This window comes from Pomacea canaliculata, linkage group LG14 (assembly GCF_003073045.1).
Source record: "Pomacea canaliculata isolate SZHN2017 linkage group LG14, ASM307304v1, whole genome shotgun sequence".
In the NCBI taxonomy this organism is placed as follows: Eukaryota; Metazoa; Mollusca; class Gastropoda; order Architaenioglossa; family Ampullariidae; genus Pomacea; species Pomacea canaliculata.
The window spans coordinates 4,237,336-4,254,202 of NC_037603.1; the positions used below are offsets into that span (position 1 = coordinate 4,237,336).

Sequence of the window (16,867 nt, forward strand, 5' to 3'; positions counted from 1 at the left end):
GCCGACAGTGAGTCTCGGCATACAGACATCAGTCCACCTATCTAAGTCCATGATGTTACTAAACCAGAAGCTTGGTATACACCAAGCAAGTAACTGGAAAAAAAATCACCAGCAGTCCAGTAATACAAGTTCGTAGTCCCATCGAAAGCGAAGGCCCTTCCATTGTGTGATCAAGTGTGATCATTGTGTCAAGGCTAACAATTTTCAAAGAACTAAATGACCACAAGCCCCTCGCATTTCTCCGGTCCACTCCGTACAAAACCCTCAGAATCGTTCGTTGCAAGAGTTTAATTTCTAAGAACAAATTAGTTTATACTTTTTCGCGTGTATACAGAGATCAACAGATATAATAGACATGTTATTAATAATGCTGCAGTGTAGGAGATTTTATTCCGTTTTCTGTGTTCTCATCAATTTTTCATTTAATAAAGGCAGTTTTCAGTAAATGGCATAACATATTTATAAAACAGATTTTTAAATCACATTTGTTCCGCACACACAAAGACAAGAGTAGAAGTAGAGGTGTAAATGGATCAAAAGACAGAAGTTAAAAATGGAAAAAAACCAACTAAAATCTAAAGAATGTCCACCTGTACCAATACATGCATGACTGAAGTGAAAGCATTGATTAAACTTGAAAAAAACACTTTTTGGAAGGTGGGTCAACTCAATAACTGCTTTAGGTCGCTATATAAACTGCTAATATTAACACATAATCTTTTTCCTAAACCAAAATAGCTAATTCAACAAGCAACAGCAATACACGTTTTAAACTCTCTTTTGTACAGTCCTCCACTGCTAGTGCTCCTTGTTTGGATAATTTGTAATCAGTCTTTAAATAAACTGAACTTAAATGAGAGAAGATGTGACCTGGATTTTCATTTCAAGATGTTTCCTTACAGACTTCAGATATAATGATTATGCTATTGCATGTAACATAGATAAACTTTAACCTCTGATCATTTTCTCCCCTTCCTCCTCATCCTCCTCCTCATCATCATCATCATCATCATTATTTGCAGTCGCTGGTTGTATTATTTCAAAGTATTAACAGCCAGCCGTTGACTATTAACTGTCTTAATAACTTGAATATATATTCTGAATCCCAGTTTTATATTAGATAATTTCTATTAAGAGTGATCGGATTTACTAGTGCATGCACATCGTCGAGGAAGAGTAAAGCTCGGTTTTGGTGGATTGAGGGAGAATGTTGACAGGTATGTCGGCTTTAAGATCCTCCATGTCCAATGAGACCAGACTAAACACTTACTTGTAACCACGTGCCATGATTGGTTTGGCAAAGTTCAGTGTGCACAATACACAAAAAATAGTCCAAAGACAAAAGATCATCGACGGCAGATGACCACCGAGTCCGCACTTTGACCCCGAGTGTGGGTGAGCTGCGAAACAGTTATGTTCTGACAAGTAAATAAGTGTTGGTGTGCAAAAATGAAGGCTGAGGACACCAACGATAAGAAGCGATCGTTTCAAGCTGTTGGCGTGCTGTAAGAAATTAGGAAAGTCCTCGATGAAAAGTGATTCCGTGAGCCGACTCGTTCTGGTTGGTGGAGACAAAAACAGTTGACATGTGACTAATCGGACCTGAATGACAAGTGTGAAAGTTAGAATGATGCACGAGTGAAGAGAAAGCTGTTTGTCAAGGCGATGTGTGGTAGCAGTCTATCACATACATACATACCCGTTTCATTTTAAAAATCTGTTAGCAGTTACTTCTGTTCACATCCAATTTCACCCAACAGCTAAACCATGTTTGCCACAAGAGGTCGCTGTTAGGCTGAGCTCCGTGCACAGGAATTCTGATTTCAACTATGGAACACATCTTCGTTTTTTTTAAACTTGAATTTCTTATTTCTCATCTACATTTTTCAAACGTTTTCTTAGCTTTATATACGATCTGAGGTCAATCGTTGCAAATAAACATTTTCTGATTTGCAGATGCGATATTTCTGCAATTTTGTGCTCAAGTAAAGTGAGAATGATTTAGTACACATGACAATGATGAGGTACACGACCCGGACATTATCGTTGTCTTGACACAACCTTAGAGGAGATAAGTGACCACGTAAGCCTTGATTATACAATCATTAACTCAGAATCTCTCATGTAACCAAGCCGACCATGCCATATAATTCCTGCTGCATTACAGTTTGTAACAAAAAATTGTTTTGTGTCACAAATCCTGGAAAAAAAAATAATTCAGTGAAGTGAGAAAGCACTGATCGAGAAAACAATATGACAGACGTAGACCGCGGTTTTCACGTGTCACTGGGTGAGGGTCAATGACAACAGTTCAATATACATTTATTTATTTATATTTCTCAAACACTTCGAAATTTTCTCTCGCCTCAAGAGGTCTGCAGCTTTAGTGTCTTCTCGCTTCTCCAGGTCGAAAAGGATGTTCTGATTGGTGGTTAGTCGCCTCGTTTACAACTTTATATCCAGGGTGCAAAGGACGATGTTGTCGTAACTCGTCATAAAGATATCATCATTTTTGCTGGCTTCTGGTTGATGGTCGACTTGAAGCGACTTGGCAGTAAGATGTCGTCGATCTGGTTGAAGAAAGACAAATCGGAAGTGTGACACGTGTCTCCTTGTAAGAATGTAAAGTGATTTAACCTTTGACATTGCAAAGTCGAGTTGCCGGACGACCCGTTCACTCGTTTCGCATAGAGAAAAGAGGCCAACAGTAACGGCTCATTGCCGTATGAGTCTAGGGCGTCCGTTGCCTTGGTAATCTCGCTCGCGGCGAGGAAATCTGTCATTGTAATCTCTCTGATTCCCTTTTTGAAACTGTCAGTAGAACAAGACCACATTCGTTCTCCCCGCGACCTATGATGTGTGTGTATTTTAAGGTGATGGTCACGTTCATAATCCTGTTTAAAGATTATGAGCCAAATGAAAACACTCCCCTCCGCTTAGCGAATAAGGATTCCGACTCCGTGAAATGTTTGGTCTCATGGCCCTTAAGGAACCTTCAAGCGTTTTCGTCTTTTCTATAACGCTCAATCGTACTTCTGCTAGAACCTTAAAGTCCCAACTATAAAAATTAGACTCTTGAGTAAGTTTACAACTCACATAGAAATCTTATTGTAAGTATTAATAATAAAAAGATATAATTATTTGCAGACAAACATGGTAGACTCATAACATCGATGTCGAAAATTATTTTCTTATCCTTAACAAGTGTCTTGAATCGCTTTGTGCAGCTCTTTATGTGAAACGTTTTTCATCGAAAGCAATGTTTTAAGAGGTTCAATTGTGTCATTAGTAGTTAGCTTGGCCTTTGTATTGCCATTAGCAAACTTTAGTTGGTCTATGATATATTTCCGTCTTTCTTCCTCCTTTCTTCGGCGTCTGCGTTCGAGGTAGATGTTGATGGTGTACAGGAATGGGTTGACCGCAGCGTTAATAGGAAGAACAAAAATGGCGATCCCCACATTGACTTCTCCGGATATAGGGATACAGCTGTACGCAAGGATTCCCGTTAAGCCGACAGGAAACCAGCACAAGAAGTCGGACATCACTACTGTGATTAGACGTCTGGCAATAGTAACCTCTTTTCTTGACTTCGATGTATTTTGTGCAGACATAGAATTGGTGTAAACAGACCAGTAAATCAAAGCCTGTCCAGTAAGAATCAAAATAAATAAAATAAAATTAAAAATAATAATAACGCCAAAAGCGTATTCGCGACCTGGAAATTGTACCCTGGAGGTAGGAAGTGGAACACAGATGCTTGTCTGGCTGTAAAACTGCCAGTGTGACGTGATTGGCAGCAGAGGAACAACCACCAAGACCATACCTGTAAGCCACGATACTGCGCATGCGCACTGCGCTGAACGTTTGCCAAAGTGCACCTGGCTGAAAGGAAAACGGAGAACAAGGAAGCGGTCAACTGTAATGAGAAAGATGATGAAGACGGAAACTTCACATGACAGTAAAGACGTAAAACCTGCCAGTTTGCACAAACTGCTGTTTCTCCACCCGACATCCTCCCATACATAGGATCCTCTGTACCGGAAGTCGGCGATACTGATTACTGAAAGGTAGACACCCATCAGAAAGTCCGCCACACACAGGTTGGTGACGAAGACGTCATACCCGACGTTACCTGACGTTTTGTGCAACATCAAACGGTAAACCAAGGAGCTGAGGTTTCCCAGTAACGCCAGTGAGGCAAAGATGGCGACTCCTGCTCGGTAGACTCCGGATCGCAGCAGATCGTCACAGGAAGACACTTCATCGGAAGGAGCGTGACAGTTGAGCACGTTGAAACCTGGGGGCAGTATGGCCGGACAGCAAAGCTTGTAGTTGTCAGCAAATATTTCCTGTAGTTTAGTGAGATTGTAAAATATTTCTCTTGGAAAAATAGTCATAGGGCAACGTCTCAGGTCCAATAAACTTAAACTTCTCACTTCTTCAAAGCCCTTTCCTATCACGTTATGTAAGTGGCTACCGGAGAGATTTAGTGTTGTTAGTGCCGATAAGAAAATGTTTCTACCGGAAGTCCTAATTCGAAAAAGGATCAGAAAGGTCGAGAAATTTAAGAGACGATTTTGTGTCGTCAATAAAAGAAATCATTTATTGGATTGAAACTTAGTTTCAGAGACTGTAGTCCTGATAGACAAGAAAGCAAAATACTGCTAATGTGAGTCAATTTATTGCTGCTGAGGTCCAGAAAGCGGAGATTAGGCAATGTCACCTCATGCAACCTGGTTATATTACACCGAACTAGAATGAGATGAACGAGGTAGATATTACTTTCAAAGTCAATCAAGTTCATCGCTGTCCCACTGGCATTAACGTATCGAAGGTTAGGGTAGCTAGCAGCATGGAAGATACCAGAACAACCAAAAGCCCAGCCGTGACAGACACAGTTGTGTGGACATGTTTCATTACACAGTATTTCATCATCATGTTGAGGACAATGGTAGATCCCGTCACACACGTGACTCTCGTGAACACACACCTGAGAGGCGCGGCAGCGGTAGAAGCCTGGACACGTGTACCTGTCACATGCCGCCTCGTCTTCGTGACCAGGACAGTCGTACATTGCATTACATCGGAGGTAGACAGGCAGACAAACCTGCTGAAGGCTGACACACGTGAAGTGAGATTCCGGACAGAAAAACGTCTCGGATGAATTATATTGAAGTTTGTTATATGGTAAAAAAGAAAACCTTCCTTTTAAATTGTATTCAATTTCAGGGGGAGCTCGAGGTCAAGGGCTGTATGTTATCGAGACTGCTCTATGACATTGGTATTCATCTGCGGAATCATCACAGTCTACTTGTCCGTTACATCGCTCCCACTGCTCGACACACTGCACACACAATAGTTTTTTTTTTTTTATTGTTGTAGCAACCGGACAAATCTAGAAAAACACGAAATTTCGATTTATAATTTACTCGTTTGAATAATTATGCTTTATTTAATTATTTTAGTCTCAAGACAACGACATATTGAGTTTTTGCAGTTGCTATAAAGAGCTTGAATTTGTCTCCCTTGTGTAGGGTGACCATAACCTTACTCCTGTAAGAATTCAACAGAGAAGCAACAAACCCTCCTGCCTGCACATCGAAAAGGAGACAAAGGGTGGCAGGGTGGAAAGTAGCAGAAGTCTTCGTCGCTCCCGTCTTTGCAGTCAGCACGATGATCACAGACTAGTGTGTACGGGACACTCTGATGCACGCCGACACATTGAAATGGAGGCAATGGTGTCAGTGGTGGTGGACAGGAGTGTGTAGCGCCATCTGTACTGCCCCAGCATCTAGAGACCTCGTCACACGCCAGAAACACGTGTGTGAAGTGATGATCGGGACACCGTATGTAGCCTGACTGTTAAACATATTGACCTTATGTTGACAGTAGGAAACCAGTCAGAAGAAAACTTAGTATTTATATTGAAAAATGTAGACAACAATTACAAAAGAATAATATAATAAAGTGTAAAAGTAGTAGGAAGCACATTGTCGTAGAAAGAGTTAAACATTTTGTACCATGTATTAAGCTGTTAGGTGAAGGTATTAGAAGTTTTATTTGCTTCAATAATGTACTATTATATTTTAAAGAGTTCTTCTTTCGAAAGATTGTATGTGTATTTTAACAAAAGACTAATGATATTCACAACAAATAAAAACTTAACGTGACCTTGATGAAATCTGTAGTGGATGTTGTTCTGATCTCTGGTAGTTTTTGTTTTCATACGGACTTGAAGTTCCGGGATTCTCACACAAAAGACAAGAAACAGAAAAGACTTGTTGACACTTTATAATCATAAGTGGAATTGTTCCTTGGTTTTCATGAATATTCCACAAAGACGTGCAAAGATCAGCATTAGAAGGAGAGATCGACAGTGAATACAGGTTGATCAGATGGGCGACCGTATTGTCTGACCACATCCAGCTGTTTCTATACCTGCGAAAGATGATATGCGAATAAGAAATACCAAAACTATTCAACTACTGTAGAAGCTATTAATCATTTTATCATTTTGTCGTTTGTGGTTAAGTACTTACATCACGGATATTGTCGGAGGAGCTGACCTCGCGCCGATAAAGAAACGATTGCATTTCTTAGTCCTCATGAAAAGGTCTGTCACAGATTCCCACACCTGTCTGGTACTCAGACTTGGCAACTGTCCTCCTCGCTTTTGACACTGTTCATGTGCATTGATCCAAGACATTTCTTCCCCTAAAAAGCAAAGAGAAAAGCATCGGCCGCCAGCCTGAAATGTCCCCGGGCTGCACGTGCCGTCACCTGACCAGCATCCAGCTTCATCTTCGCCGCCCACACAGTTAGACACAAAGTTACACGGGAAGTGATGCTGCATGTCCTCCCATCGCACGGCCGAGCAGTTCCACCTGCCTTCAGACAGCTGAACAGGTAGTGCTGACACGTGGTGGAACGAGAACTGTATTCTGAAGAATGGCCGGTCATAGGAGGTGAAAGTTTTGTACTGGACACGTACACCTCCGTGGTAAATAACTGGTTCAGGGGATGAATATTTGCGTAGACTACATAGGTTTTTTTCCGTGAAGTTTGCATCCGATTGGTAGATTGTCAAAAAATAGAAGCAACGAAATGGCTCGTGTTTGTTAGTCTCATAAATATTTAAGTTTATAACAGTAGCGTGGTCTTCAGGTGCCACCAGGTGAGTCAAGGTGTTTATGAAGGGAAAGGTATTTTCTATTTTCGCTCGGTTGTGATGTGTCTATAAAGCCTGTAAATAACAGAAACGTTTTAAAGCTTAATCCTCAATTGACTGTCGCGCGAAGTAAATAAATATTCAGAAAACATTAGCTTAGTTACTAGTACTCTTTATGAGAAAAATTCGCACCTGACTCTTGTTAATTTTTTCTAAAATTTGAACAGCTGGACTTTGAAAAGCGAGAATAGACTTGTGTGAATGAGCAAAGTAAATGATTTAAATGCAGAAGTAGATTTTTATGGTGTCTTATTTACGAGGCTCTAGTGTTTCAGGGATTTGCGAAAACAAGAAAACCCAGGACCATGTAGATGAAGAAAAGGAAGGATCGCTGTAGTTGAAGTGAAGATGTATTAAATTAAAGTTGAAGTGCACCATCTTAACACCGTTTTTAACGGCGGACTTTAAAAATCTTTCTATTATTTAATCACTCTCTTTCCTGTTGTGAAGGTAACACTCTCCTTCAGCTCATCACCAATAATGAGAAAGGAAACCATCAGAGTTAGGTAAACAGAATTATCAAAAATATTGCCGAGCATTGTGCATTTGATGCGAAGAGAATGGTCTGTAATTAAGTTTGAATAATAAAAATTACTATACAGTTCAGAAAAATAAAAGATTGTTTACTTTATTGTGATCACTAATTTTAATATTAACACCTAGCGTTTTGTTACTCGTGCCCAGCAAAGTCTTTACCTTCCTCGCAAACATTATCTGCCTCATGTAGGCTTTCTTTTTATTAATTGTGTAAATTTGCATAATTCTAAAGCTATCGCTACCCTCTCAGATTGCTAAAGTTAATCATTATATTACATATCATACATATAATCTTTTGGCATAAAAGCTACAAAGATATCTTGTAAATTAGACAAAATACCTGTTGTTGCGGAAAGGAATGTAGTGGTGAGTTGTGGCCGAGTTCCTTCTGGGACTGCCGTGAAGTTCACGCTCAGCTGAAAACCGTAATTCATGCTACTTACCATCAGCTGAAGCCTCACAATATTGGAGTAAGTGAAAAACTCAGTGGGGAGGACTTCGACATTATCATCAAATATAACCACGTTGTCTTCATCAGTTAGAATGACTGTTCGTTCACCTGAGGTTAATTCTGTTGACGTCCACACGTGAGCCACCATTCCTTGGGGAACTTGCAGCTCGATGGTGCAGGAGAGGACGACCGAGTTTGTCTGTGAGTTGTCGGTCTGTGTGAGAGAAACGAGGATGCTCCCTTCGCTCCCCTTCACGGGATAAATGTGCGAGTGGTTGGCACATTCTTGAAGCTGTAAGTGCCAATGAGGTGAAGGTAAACTTGTAGTCAGGTCGTCAAACGTATTGACACTCGCCAGTGGCTCGGTGGTGGAGCTGGTGTTGCTCACACCATGTAGGTGTGTCACCACGTTGTCAGACTTGTCATATTCACCTGTTTCTACAGACACGTAACGGTCAGTGTGTTTGAAATCAAACAGACTGGTAGATTCTAGTGTAAAGGGCAGCACTAATTTTTCGATAATATTTTTTTCCTCCCACTTGTTGGTATAACTTTTCGTGATTCTTGATGTGACACTTTTTTGGAAGTAGGCAAAAAAGTAAAAAAAGTATCGGAAACAATTTATTCTGGTCATGCTGGTGCATCTGCAAAAAATAAATATTAGTGATAAGAAAAAATAACAAGAACATTATCTTTAGCAGTAGCTGCAGCGCATAATCATGAACAGAAAAGCCTGATGTTGAGAAAGTTTTTTTTTATACTAAAATTAAAGTCTTTTTTTTAATTACAGCCAATCTCTTTGTGTTGGAGCAGTCACTGAAGACGAGATCTGTAAAACGATGCTTCCTACTAGAAAAAGAAATAAATAACAGAAAGAAGTTTAAAAGGCAATAAAAACAGTAACAACAAAAGCAAAAAAATAATTGGACCAATGCAAGTGTATTTGCTCACTCTCGGCTATTAAAGTTATTCTAATCATATTATATTAGTTACACTTTAACGGCTAAACCAACGGCCTCAGGCAGGTAGGAAGGGGGGGGGGTTGGTGTTTTACGCCGTGTCAGCAACTAAGGCTATATTACGGCAAGCAGCCAGCCCTGTAAACAGATGCCACGTGCAGAGAAAGAACAGCGTGCCCGAGACGAGAAATGAACTCTGGGCAGCCAACCTTCACTGTATTGGTGACAGGCGCTAACCGTTGCGCCACCGGACCGCTCAGGCAGGTAGGAAAGCAGCAGGGGGCGGAGTTATCAAGTGAGAGTAGGTCGTTTCCCCAGGGCAAAATGAAAACTTCGTAAATTATAGTGCATCCGAATTATCTACCAGTTTCGAATCCCACCACGACAATTTCATGATTGTTGACACCCAGGGTATTTTTGCCACTGAATGGTAACTATGACTCCAGGAGTGAAACATCTGATGAGTCTGTACATTGCTATATGACTTGGGAAACAAGACATCTATCCTTGGGTTTTCTACCTTGCCCCAGGGCAACGACCTACACTCCATTTATAACTACTTTTAAAAGCTTCTAGAGATTTCTGACAGATTTCAATAGTAGCTATATACAAAAGTTAGCTATCAGCTTTGAAGTAATAATAAACACCGTAAAAAATTATTCATTGAATCAAGAATTTCAATAATGACTAATTTCACAGGTCTGCATGTCATGTATAGTGAGTCCTGTTGCTGAGCCTTGTGTTAAGACACTTTACACAACACACCTGTGACATCACGTGATCTGTCGTGACTTTAGTTCCGTATTGTTCCTTCCTTGTTAAACAACCATTCTGTTAGCAGGATGTATGGATGCCTGTAGTTTGTAGACAGGTTGGCAGCTGACTATGAAGTAAGTTTAAGAAGAGGTTTTGATTCTGTTCACACTACATTGCAGTCGTCATCATCTCGTCAGCTCGTCATGATATTGTTTGAGTTTACCATAACCTTCAGTAATAATGATATTTCTTTACGATTCTCTTTGATTAACTGACTTTATCAAACGAAATTGATTTTAGAAATGATTTTTAACACTGCATCTATTAAATAATAGTAGTTTTGAGATTTATCTGAGCTATAGAATACTACAGAACAATGTATTCTCTGAGCACACCTGACGACTCACGGTGAGGCAAAGCATGGCAGTGACTCAGCTGTGTGTCGATACTCCACTTTATAAAGCTTCGTCCTCTCAACTTTTTGTCTTTTATTTTCTGTCTTCAGCTTTGTAAGACCGCCATTAATCAGTGGGTGGCAGATACACGCATCTCACTGTCGGGACAATCAAAGTCGAGTAACATTCTGAACATCGCGGAAAAAAACGATTTTTCGGGTTTTAAATTGTTTGGTTTTATTTTTCTTTTCTGGTAAATTTAGTTTTGTTACTTGAAAATGTTTTTACGTAAAGGCAGCTGAGATTTCTTTGGAGAGACTATTTATCCGAATGCCTTTTGTTTCGCTATTGCCACCTAGTGTTTAGTATTTCGGTGGTAAAACAGAAAATCTTTTACTTCGAGTCAAAGCTTCAGAGATTTTGAAAAGGATTTTAAAGTTTAAAAAAAACTATTTTCAGAATCGTTCTCGTTAAATTATTTCTACTTTTTCTATTTTTCTGTTTGCTCCTTATTTTATTTTTTCTTTCATTGTGTGTGTGTGAGCGGGCACGCTGAATAGTTTCAGCAAAAACAACAAAACATTTTTCTCGGGTATTTTAGGGATCAAGAAATTACACTATTTCCTGGCAATCAAACTTTAAACTTCACGTTATAAAAAGAAAATAGAGCAAAAATTAACCTTATAAATATTTGGTTTCCTTTATCGCATGGTATTTCGCTGTGTTTTATTGTTTCTCACTTTACTTTTTATGTACTTACGGGAGTCCTAAAACCTTCTAGTTAGGAGGGCCTAAAATTACTTACCAACCATTAGGTAGTTGCAGTCGGGCGCCTGTTGTGTTTTCCACTGATGTCTGTGACTTGCCTCTTTTGAAAGATGAATCAGTCTTCTGTGCAGGAATGCTCAACACTTGGCATCATAGAGTTTTAGAATATTGCACTCTCGTCTTTCACTCTCTCCAGCACACCAGCGGGTCGGACAATTGCGCGTTCTTTCACTCAGAAAAAAAAAAAGATTCGCCTGTTGGATCGAGTCTGCCCGTGTTTACTAAACAAAAACTCAAAAGAAAAAATCCTGACTAAAAAAATACAGTCACTAACACGCCGGTTTCTTCTGTGACTATCACTCAATCTTTTACTCACTCGCGAGGCACAATGTCTTGGCAAAGGCTCTCTTCTAACTCACTGCTTCTTCTTCCACTCGCTAACGTCCTCTTCTTCTATCTGCCCTCTAACGTCTCTCTTCTTCTAGCTCCTTCTTAACGTTACCTCATTTTTTGACGTCACTATTTTTTGACGTCACTTTACGTCATTTATCACGTTCCATTTAGAGAACGTCCATCATTCGCTCCCTTTCATCCACACACGCGCCCAGTCCTAGCACTCTGACTAGATCCATGACAGAGAGTGAGGGACCAATGGCATCCCTCGATGTACGTCACGTGCGAATGCGCAAAATACACGGAAAAGGAAAACAATTATTAGACGGGGCAACTGGTCAGGCAACCTCAGCTTCTCTAAGGACGACTTTACTTGTACAAGACCTACTTTATTGACACCTCTACAATCCTGTTAGTCGCGCTTAGAATGATTTATGTTGACAGAAATAGTTTGGTCGAGCCATGTGCTACATGTATTACTGACATTAACATGATTTATACATTCTAACAGGATAACAAATAAATGACAGTTGCAGGTTTTATTTGTGTTACCAGAATATACTTTACTAAAGTCTTGTTGACAGTAATACCTGTCTGGGATGCTGATTTGAACACATCTTAGTATAAGGCATCCGTGTCATTTGTAAATATGGAGGTGAAGAGGGTACGGAAGTCGCTGTGAATATTCTGTCCAGTAGATATGGCAAGTGTCGTCTGCAAGTAAAATGTAGCAGAGACAGGTAAGCCAACAAAAGAAACTTTTCTTCAGTGACGGTTGGTTTATCTTTCTTAGAAGCATTCGAAGAGATGCTAAAATGTATATTTCTATATATAGTTAGCATCAAACAAACATGAAAAGAAAACCTTTGAGATATGTAAGTCCAAAACCAAAGTTCACACACAGAAACACATACAGAGAAACATGCATACGAAAAGAAGAAAAAAAAAATCTTTCTTACCATTATTTTATTGCCTGTGTAGTCTTCTGTGGTCTAGCAAGGTCATGGCCAGGGCGAGAGAGAGGCGAACATGAGCGATGTCCTTCATTAGCTTCATATGATTTTTTTTCCTCTTTTCGAGTTTTGTTGACCCGAAATCAGGTGAAAATCCAGGTGTTCATGATCAGTTTTCATACTGGAGAGCTCGCCACATATCAGTGGTCCTGCTTGGAGCCTGAACCAAGCATGTCACGTGACAGGGAATGGGCTGGACACTGTCCATTCCTTTCAACAACTTTAAATTACAGGATACTTTGCTCTTGCTCCGTCTCTTACCTATCATTATGTTTGGGGAGGTTGGCCCTCTTACCTATCATTATGTTTGTTGACAGTGTTTCTGAACTGTTTGTGTTCAGAATCATTGTTGACACCAGTCTGCATGTTTATGTTTGTTGAGACGTCGCCTTGACAACATTGTAAAGCTCCTGGGTTTTCACCTGTCAGCAGGTGTGTACAGTAAAATAGCCAATGTACACAGCAATGCTAAAGTAGTGGCATGGCATGTGTGATCCGTTCTTTCCCTTTTTTCAGGATAATGTCGTATGTGATAGAAATATGAAAATAGATAAAATAAATATAAAGATTGCCTATTCATTTAATATTTATGAAACTGTATTGGTATTTCAGTTTGACTGAAGAATACTGAGCCACGCCTGCTGTGTGTCGTGAAGTCGTATTACAACATTTGATGTATAAAATGGTCCAAGAACGAGCTGCACGTGCGCACACATACACACACACTGTCTTTCTATTACACATACATCTCACTCTTTTTCAAACTTACACACACATAGGTACACGACTCGAGAAAAAAGTCCACCCATTCAGACATGTTTATTGATCACCGCGACTAACAACAGGTAGAGGTAAACAATGCCACAGATGATTATCACATCAGCCAGATGTACATCTATTCTCGTGTTTATTCTATTCCTTCAGTTCCTGCTCTGTGTCGTCATCTGCTCCCAGCAAGGTCATGGCCAAAGCCGCGTACACGCTGAACGGAGAGAATAGGATGTTGTCATGGTTACCGGATACCAGATACGTGAACAGCGAGGTTCCACAGGATGACGTGGCACGTGAGAGTGGTGTGGTGTGGTTGTCACCGACTCCTACGAACATCGATAACACAACATCGTGTGCGCATGCTTGGTTAGAGACGAGCGTTACGCTTGCTTCGCTTTCGCATTTTCACATTTTTATTTACTTCTTTTCTTGACTTTTATTTTGTTATTTGCTCTTTTTTAAATTGTTTTTGTGTTGAGTAAGCATAAAAAACGTTTACAACAAATTTCGAAGTGAGTTTGCCTGAAAAAAATGGCACCACATGCATTAGGATGACCTGCTCCTAAATCTATAAATACTATTAAATTCGTTTTGTTAAGCTTTTGTTTCCTTTTAAACCACTTTTAGTGTGTACTGAAGTATTTACTCTTAAAGTCCAAAGTTTGGGAATTTCCAGTGTCGTAAGACCAGAACTCACATTGGTTAATAGTAAACAAATAAAAAATGTAATTCGCAATTTTTTAAACCAGCAGGAGTTGGTATTCAAATCCGTCCTCCAATTTTTTTCAGTTTATTCTCTAATCAAAAGCATCCAAGATGGCGTCCCCCTCATGCCGCGAAAACCAACAAAGTCCCGCAAACCACATAACCTCACTGCGACCGCGGAGTCGCTCTCAAGCAGAGAAGAATAATTGAAGTCCCGAAATATCTACAACTTTGAAATCTCAATGAAGCCGAGTGACCCTTACATGTCTGCGGAAGGGCTGAGCGGAGGAGATGGGATGCATACATCGCGTGTGACCTCACGAGGTCAGACTATGAGCAAGGGCAGCTAATCCCTACGCGAGTCACGGGATCTCAACCGTTAACATTATTGGGGAGAGGAATGTTGGCTGGCTGCAAATGCATTCTTACCTAATTCACTTACCATCGACCTGGCAAGCCCAAGGGAGACAAGTGCCATTAGGCGGCCCCCTAACCCGCTCATTGTTCCAGACAACCGTAATGTTGATCAAAGGCGGATGGTGTGTCAGAATATTTTGCTTGGCGTTGGTGGACCTACATCCGGAAGTGCTGGACCACACCAGCAAATGGCTTTCATGCCTTTTCTCAGCAGGTGTGAGAAACATCCCATCCCCGGATATAGATTGTGAAACAAAAATAAATGTAGTTGGGAGTGTCTAGAGAATCGCACGAGAAGTACTGTAAATGTTATTTTTGCTGTTATTACTGTTAGTAAAATAATTACCACGGAGATAAATAAAAAGCACTGCATCACACTAATCTGATTGCGATCACGAACTCACGAGCAAGTGAGCATCGAACAGGTTAATCGTTGTCAACAAAGTGTGTATGTTTATACTAAATAGTTTCTCTCAGTCTTGTACCATTTTGGTCAGTTATTCATTGACAATTTGAGGTTGTTCTTTTTTTTCTTTGACTGCTGGTTCTGCTGTTTGTCGGACACTTTGAACAGTGTTAACTTCTTTACTTGAGGGTAAATGCTTAGTCTTCCTTCCCTTGTCTTTATTAGTTCTTAGTTAATTGGTGTCATAGAGGGATTAGCTTTGCTTGTAAAGATTATTAACAATCAACTTCATTATCCTTTAAAGGCATTTTCTGCAAAAAAAAAACAAAAAAAAACAAAAAACAAAAAACACAAAAAACTTGACAGTCAATACTAACTGAACATGGCAGCAAGGAATGGAAACCACCAAAGACACTCGCATGCTGCAACTCGGCAAATCATTGAATTCTTTTATTCCACTAGACCGCCGCGGCTGTCGTCGCTGTGTCTTGTTGCCTGTCTTCTGACATAGTCATTAAAGTATAAAAAAATTAAACTATAATATGTATTTATTTTTGTGGATGTTAAAAAATAGACAAAAGAGAGAAAGAAAAAGATAAAAGGAAATGTCCCAAGAAGCAGCGGGAAAGAGTTAGGGAGTGAAAGAGAGTGGATGACAAACAAAAAACCCCAAAAAACAATGAGAGAGAGAGGAAGGTATATGAGATGACCAAAAAGGTTTTCGGCAGCTGCCCGAGGACAGCAACTTCAATCAAACTGCCTGTGACACGTTTTGCAGATGAAGGTGATCGATCTTGTAGCCATAAGTGAGACAGAGAGAGCGGACTAACCACATTATGCCGTCCGACCGAGTCCCTCTTCTCCCCCTCCGACCTCTCCTCCACCACCACCACCACCACAACCCCGATTGTCCCAGCAAACGAAAGGGTCTTTCGTACACTGTCCTGCACTTCCAAATAGTTTCTTTCACTAATCATTAAAAGAATTTGCATCCCACTATGACAGAGTAAAATCATTGGTATGCATGTTTTTTTTTTAAACGAAAACGAGGTCATTCTATAGTGTATGAATATGAAAACCAAAAATATGATTCCCATGTGTCGTACATCGCCTGTAAATAATTTTATAAATTTTCGCAGCAAAATTATATAAGCACTGCAGGGTTGTTTGACAGTCGTTCGGTGCAAAGTATATAAAACTGTAGATTCACGCTGGACAAAATGGATCAAACATACATGATAGCTCCGTACATACACTCGACCATGAAATGTCATTCCATTCGGCCATTCTTGGCTTTCCTTGGCTGTAAATGTCCCTCAAAGATTCATGATGTAATTACATGTAGAGTTCTTGGTCATCAAGGGATGTATAAAACCTTTCTAACATCATTGTGCATTCTTCAGTTGTCCTCATCACTAACGGTGACACCTCGCGCCCACCGCCACCCACCCAAAAATGTTAATTCAATTTGACAAATCCTCTCCAAGTTTAAAGAGATTACTCTCAGAAGAACTCATTTTTTTTCAAGACATCTTTGACAGCAGAGACTTCTTTTTTTTTATTTTCAGCTTGATTTGAAAACGAGAATTTTGGAAATGGAGTATTTGTGTGGAAATGTAGTTGACATTTATTATCAATATTTAATAATAGTGGGTAACAAGGGGTATTTATATTTAGCTACATTTTCTGGCTAAAACTACTCATCGTCCTTTTTGTAGACCTGGATGAAAAGCTACAAAGATGCCAAAGTCGATCGTCGCACACCAACTTGTTGTTGCAGTTGTTGATGTTGTTGACCATGCTGTACTATTGTTGTTGTCGTAGTCACATGTTGACTCTCTTGTCAGTCCTCCTTTCTGTTCTTCTGGATTTTCTGTACCTGCCTTACATCAGATGAAAATTTTGAGCACCTATCCTTCCACTCCTCTGGCCTCTGAAAAATCTAGAATTTCTTATCTCCATCGAGAATATTCGAAACTTTCAAGGCATGAGATTCCGTGATTACTTCTTGTAGTTGGTGGTGTCAGACCTTTTCTCTCCTTTATAATTTTTTTTTTTTTAGTAAATG

At 39.9% G+C, this 16,867-nt stretch overlaps 1 protein-coding gene across 1 annotated transcript in view; it reads right to left on the reverse strand.

The window, feature by feature from the left end:
• Positions 1-16,867, reverse strand: part of LOC112555189 — a 320,962-nt gene that overhangs the window by 11,475 nt on the left and 292,620 nt on the right. Inside the window, exon 4 of the transcript XR_003097418.1 lies at positions 5,584-5,859. The gene's annotated coding sequence lies outside the window, so the exon portion shown is untranslated. The remainder of the gene's footprint in view (positions 1-5,583; positions 5,860-16,867) is intronic.